This window comes from Podarcis muralis, chromosome 5 (genome assembly GCF_964188315.1).
Source record: "Podarcis muralis chromosome 5, rPodMur119.hap1.1, whole genome shotgun sequence".
NCBI classification, from domain to species: domain Eukaryota; kingdom Metazoa; phylum Chordata; class Lepidosauria; order Squamata; family Lacertidae; genus Podarcis; species Podarcis muralis.
This window is the reverse complement of record NC_135659.1, coordinates 40,514,925-40,521,565: the sequence shown is the minus strand read 5'-3', so window position 1 is coordinate 40,521,565 and position 6,641 is coordinate 40,514,925. Positions and strand designations below refer to the sequence as shown.

The 6,641-nt window shown below is 44.7% G+C and overlaps 1 long non-coding RNA gene across 1 annotated transcript; it reads right to left on the bottom strand.

Annotated features, from left to right (window-relative positions):
- Positions 1 to 649: 649 nt before the first annotated feature.
- On the bottom strand, positions 650 to 4,486 carry LOC144327783 (uncharacterized). The gene is made up of 2 exons (XR_013392905.1): positions 4,403 to 4,486; positions 650 to 772 (listed from the first exon to the last, which is right to left on the bottom strand). It is a non-coding gene; the product is annotated as an uncharacterized LOC144327783 (long non-coding RNA).
- Between the last annotated feature and the right edge of the window lie 2,155 nt (positions 4,487 to 6,641).

The window sequence follows — 6,641 nt, the reverse complement described above, 5'->3', positions numbered from 1 at the left end:
ACTGGCTAACAGCATGTTCCTAACCATTTCTACTCAGAAGTAAGTCCTACTGACTTCAATGGGGCTCACTCCGAGTTAAATGGGGTTAGGATTGCTTAAAGCTGAAAGTTCCCAAAGAGATTAGATAAAACAATCTGAAGTTATAATGGGATAAGAGATAGTATGTACAAATATGCATTCATCTATCACTGCCTGAAGAAGGCACTCAAAAGCAAAATGGAAAATGAAGATTAACATTCCCATGTAGGTAGTTCAAGCATCAGTGAATACTATAGGAAATTTATGAAATAATACATACCATGGCATCCTTTCTGAAGTGATAAATCTTATACTGGATACCCTGAACTAAACCCAGTTTAGCTGGCACATATACAACCAAATATGTAACCGAATGGCAGAATAGCATGGATTGCACAAATCAGTCAATGTTTTTGTGTATTTATATATTATTGCTATTTGTGTTCTGCTTTTCTGTCCTGCAGCGGGTCTCAAGAGATAATGAGTTGGTCAGCAGGGGGAAATAAGCCACAGACAAAGGGGGAGGCAAGGATTGACTCAGTCTTGCCATAAAACATTATGGCACCAGAGTTGATGAGAACTAAAAATTGCCAGCTCCCATCTCTATGTCAAACAACAACAAGAAGCCAACTGTATGGACCCAGAGCAGGGGACAGTTTTCATTTGAGCTACAAGGTTGAATTTGGTCCCTGGTTCCCAGCTCATCATCAAACAACAGGGAAGACTCTTCTTCAGGTGTTGTCTAACATCTTCACTGTAAAGTAAGAACACATAGAGAGATGTTTGGACAGGGTAGATCTTCTAGACAAGGGAAGGGCAAAATTGAGCGGCAGGGGAATTGTTTAGCAGTGTTCTGTAAGATTTCCTCCTTTTTTCCTGCAAATGACACCTACTGGCACTGGCAGAAACTCAACAGATGCAAAAGGGGTGTGTGAGTTTGTGTAGTGCAAGAGCATTTTACCAAGCAGAAAAGGAAGACAGCAATGCTTGTGGTATAAGAAGAGTTTGGATTCGATATCCCGCTTTATCACTACCCGAAGGTGTGCAGAATGCAGTACTCGGGTTTAGAAGTATACACCTCCACCCTGTTCTCCCACCTCAGGCCTTGGGCCAAGCTTAGGAATCCTACAGCTCTGTCGAAATCGGCCTCCCAGATTCTGGTGCCCTTCGGACATTTAATCGACCCCAACTCAAATTGTTCCAGGCCACATGCCACGTTGGCTGGTACTAATAGGAGCTTAAGTTCAACATCATCTGAAGGGCGCCAGCTTGACGAAGGCCGCTCTGCAGAAAGCCCTGGTCTGGTCATCCATAGGCGGAGATGCTAAACCTGAGTAATCCACATCTTTTCTAGGACAGCAAACGGGAGCTAGTCTCCTCTCTCCCTCGTTTTTTCCACCTATGTTCCATAGACTTCGCCTCAGCTGCACGACACGTGCAGAAACGCGCGTCCTTTTCGTTTTGTTTTCTCGCCTCTGCGTTTCGGCTTGGCCCGCTCTCTCCAGCGCGGTTGCACCGCTTGCAGGCGGGTGGAGTGTCCGTCCTCCCGCCAGGGCGTTGCAGAGCCGGCCTGTGCCCTTGCTGATGCCAAGCGCAGCGAGAAGCCGATGCTCCCTAGGACCCGGCAGCTGCAGTGAGCCAGAAGAGGAAGAGGCCGGGCGGAGCCTCGCAGCCCTCGGTGCTGCGTGTACGCCGAGACGTCACTGCTGGAAAGTGGAAGGTGGGCGGAGGAGGCGGGGAGAGAGGGCTTTACCGAAAGTGGACTGCGCTTGGCGGGGTTTGGATGTGATATCCTGGAATTCCCATCAAGTATTGATTTGGTTGTGAGATGAATAGATCGGGTTTCATGCGTGCCACTAACTTTGTCGTGTCTCCCTGCTTGCCTCGAGTCCTTTGCTGGTTTTCAGAGTGGGGATCAATCCTGCGCTTGCTAACCTTTCGCGAGGACCTGAGCCCTGCCGTCTTCTCGCCGCCGGAGGGGAGGGGTGTGCGCGCGGGGTGCGGGGACGAGCATTACTCACGGCTCTTCCTGGAAAGTCAAGGTTGGAGCAGTAACGATGGCCGAAAAGAGCTACAATAAATCGCACCATTGCAGATGGAAATCGTTTTCAGAAAGCTGCGTGCTGCTCATGCAAGCAAAGTTGCTGCGGTTATTGTAGAGTCCACAACAACAACAACACCTTCATTAAAATGCCAGCCTATACTCCTTTTTTTTTTACATTTATTCCGCATTTGCTCTTACCACGGAAAATCCACACACCAGACTATCATTCATAGCACATTCAAAGCTCATCATCCTTCTCTCCCCTCCCCCCACGGAACTGTAGTTAACCTTCCACACAGAGCTAAACACTCCGCAGTCTCAAAAACAACAACAACAAACAGTTCCCAGGGTTCTCTAGAGGGAGGGAGGGAATGTGCTTTAAGGGTAGGGTGTATGCCAAGTATTTATTTATTTCATAACATTCACAAAGGGCTTGATTTTAGAAAACAAAGCGGTTTACAAAAGTAAAAAATAACACATCTGCCGCCACTGCTAGTGTGGAAGCTCTTTAGTGTAGGTTTTCAGGTGGGACGTGGGACTATGGGTATCCAGTTTGTGATGTTTCAGTGGGTGTCCTCTAACAGCACACCATGACTTCAATTTGCTCCTCGCTTCAGCTCTGCCTAGCTATTTTGTTTCCTGTGGCCCTTTCCAACTGAGCTGTCCCTCAAGCATATTTGCTTATTTTTTTTTACTGATTGCCTCTTGCTGAAGTCGCATTTGAATTTCAACAACCCGGTTATAGAGTTCATGTGTGGGGGGGGGTACCTCAGAGGCTGTGATCATGGTACACACACTGAGATATTTTCTGGCACAAGAATGCAATATACAGTGGTGCCTCGCAAGACGAAAATAATCCGTTCCGCGAGTCTCTTCGACTAGCGGTTTTTTCGTCTTGCGAAGCAACCCTATTAGCGGATTAGCGCTATTAGCGGTTTAGCGGCTTAGCGGCTATTAAAGGCTTAGTGGCTTAGCGGCTAAAAGACTATTAGCGGCTTAGCGGCTTAGAAAAAGGGGGGGAGCGGAAAAAAATCGCAACGTCTTGCGAAGCAAGCCCATAGGGAAAATCATCTTGCGAAGCAACTCAAAAATGGAAAACCCTTTCGTCTAGCGGGTTTTTCGTCTTGCGAGGCATTCGTCTTGCGGGGCACCACTGTACTTTTTATTTATCTAAGGGAAATGGATATTTCTCATCCCTGCAGAAAAAGCCATGGAGCCAAGCAACAATTTCCCCGTGCTAATTTCTGGTAGCAACCATGCAGGTAGGAGCAGAACCACCTCCCGCTTCCCCCAGAAGAACACCATGGTCAATAGTGCCCAAAGCCATTGAGAGGTCAAAAGGAACCAAGGTGGTTTCATTTCTACCATCTGTCTCCCAAGAGAGGTCATCAATCAGGTTGACCAAGGCTGTTGTGGTGCCAAAACTGAGTCTGAAACAAAGCTGGAACAGATCAACACAAGCCTAATACCTTATACATTATGTTCCAAGTGCCATCGATAGCCAGCTTCTCCCCTTTGAGATTACAGTGGGGATCATATAAGACTCCAAAAGTTCTGCACCTGCATAGAACTGGGAATTATCTATGATCAGTGTATAACTGATATCTTTTGGGATTACTCGTTTTTCCATTATTCAAGCCTTTCCTGTTACGTTTCCCTCTGTAATAATGAAGCCAGACATAAGTTTTGTTTTGACATAGGATGCATTCCAATGTGGGGGTTATCGCATTAGTTTTTCTGATTACAATGTTGGTGCTTCTGCCCTTTCTGTTCCTTTTACACTGCTTTACCTGCTGTGTTGTGGAATTGTGGCTTTTTAAAATTGATGTACTCCCATGTCATGCTCAGTTCTATCCACATCACTGGCTGGCGTGTGACACAGCAGAGGATGTCATTGGACATGGCACCAACCACTACACACCCTTTATGCGCATGTGTGCTTCTGTTCCCCCATGAGTTGCCAATGGAAATGGTGGGAAAACACAGTATGCCAGGATACCACCCCAAATTTTGTCCCGCAATTTTTCTAGGTTAATGGGGCTGAAAATGGTTTCCCCCCCCCCGAAGCAATTAACACAGAGATGAGTGCTAAACCTCTACTTGATTCTGCTAGATTTCCAGAAGCAGCTCAAGTGTACTTTCAGTTTGATGCAAATGTGTATTTCCCAGTATATAGTAATTAAAGCTGGGAATACCATAGCATTAGCTAAAGTGAACCCTGAAGGTATGAAAAAGTGCCAAACATGATATTGCCTCCTGACAAAATCAGGTGTGGAAAGGTTGCCTAGTAAGCAACAATGGGGAGAAAGTTTTATAAGCTCTTGCTTAAGATATACTTACTACAATGATGTCTGAAGGTGAGTAGCATAGCCTTGGAGAGAAAGCATGGTACAAACAGTAGTATCTGGAAATTGGGGCAAGAAGCAACAAAGAGTCTTAAGCACCTTATAGGATAAAAAATTACACTGGCATAGCTTCTGTGGACTGTAGTCCATTCATCAGGTGCTCTGGATAGCACCCGCGAGACTTTCTGTCATAAAGAATGGTTAGTCTTTAAGGTGCCATAAGATTATTTTTACTGCAACAGGGCAACATAGCTCAAATGCTACCCGTATGGAAACTGGAGCTAGGATGCTCCTTTGCCATAAGCTCCCCTTTGCTACAGAGGGAAATGATTTCCTGCTCCTCATCAGTAAACCTGATGCTTGGTCTTTAATTCCAAGGTGGAAACAGATGATTGTTTGCTTTTCCTAGAGAGCTGAAGGCTGTTTTAAAAAGATTGCTGCTTGTCAATTGTACATACCTCATTTGCATTGCTAGCAAACTGGCTTTGCAGGGTTTGCTATTGTTGCAAAACCTGACTGAACCTAGTTGGCAATGTGTGGGGGAGGGGATCAATTTGGTGCGTGTGTTTGTCAGACTAGGTGCCAGACCCCTCTAATCCCTGGATCAAGCAAGTGTTAAAATCTAATCAAGACAGGCTAGCTTCCTGAACCCCTGGATCCACCAAGTGTTAAAATTAATAGCCAGGCGAGGTGTAAGGAGAACAAAGGAAAGGGGCTCTGTGGAAGACAGGGCACACAGTACTGAAAACCAGTGCTCTGACTCAGTAGAAGGCAGCTGCATTTGTTCCTTCTTCTCACCTGGCTTTGTCTCCCCCCCCCCCCAAAAAAAAAGAAATTCTACTTTTCATGTTGACTGTTTGTTCTTTTAAAAAGTCACATGAGACGGTTAAAAAATAATAATATGATACCTAGCTGAATCATCTTTTAATCTGTTTCTAGTTGCATACTATATTTGGCCAGGGAAAACAGGGCAGTTTGCCTGTCTTTATTTACCTGGTAAATGAATAATTGCCCTTTTCACCTTTTGGATGAGTCTGCAAATATAGGTATGCATATCTATACAACTGCACAGAAGACAACTCTGCACCAGCATGCAATTGTTGTTTCATAAGGGCAACACACTTGAGTTTATGCTATTATTTATTATTATTATTATTATTATTATTATTATTATTATTATTATTATCATTATCATCATCATCATCACCGTCCTCCACTGTCAAAGACAGTTTACTTCTGAATACCAGTTTATGGGAATCACAGGTCATGAGAGTGGTGCTGCACTTGTCACACACTGAAGTCCAGCTTGCAGGCTTCCTATAGGTATCTGGTGTGATAGGAATTTTATGGTCTTAGATATATGGCAACATTCATAACCACACGTACATAGATCAGCACAGGAAAGCCAACCTGGAACCATTTTGATTCCCAAACTGACCAAATGTTGTCTCTGCAAGGTCAAACTGGAAAAGTCTCCCCATTGTCTCTTTCCTCACAAATCCTGTCTCAAGGATATGTCTGTTTGAATAAGGTGTGAGCCTGTGACCTGGCCCAGGAAATAAGTATTTTACCACTACAAAAGAATGGCCAGGCTCCCCGGGAAATCCAATCAAGTAACTTGCCAGACAGGAGATAAACTGTGACAAGAGAAAAACAACATTTAAATTTCTGTGATGTAGGTGGGATGTATCTGAGGGGTGGTCTTAGATTACACCCCTTCTGTGATGTATGCATAATGTTTCTGGGGGTGGTCTTGATCTAGATAATGGGAATTTCAAAAGTCTTTATAAGCTCTTGCACACCATCTTTCTGGGTCCTCCTCCTCTCCTGCGTGTGAGGGAGTACCCTGTTGCAACAGATCAATAAAGATCAGGCTTACTAGCTGCTTTGCTTCTCAATATTCTCTGGTTGGCCTCTGTTATTTTCTCCTACCAATAGGGAACCTATGTAAGGACTCTATATGGGCTCTTGGATACCCCATAAGGGAAAAGGGCATTATTTTTATTTACAACACTGGTCAGCCACTGTGAGAACAGGATGCTAGGCTAGGCAGGCCATTGGCCTGATTCAGCAGGCTCGACTGTTGTTGTTGTTGTTGTTGTTGTTGTTGTTGTTGTTGTTAGGCACTTTTATCCTACTGAAAAGGGCTCCAATGGCAGGGCTGGTGCCATATAGAAAGTTATATAGAATTACAAATGTAAAAAAAGTAAAGACCAGTGCTGTGGTTTGGAATG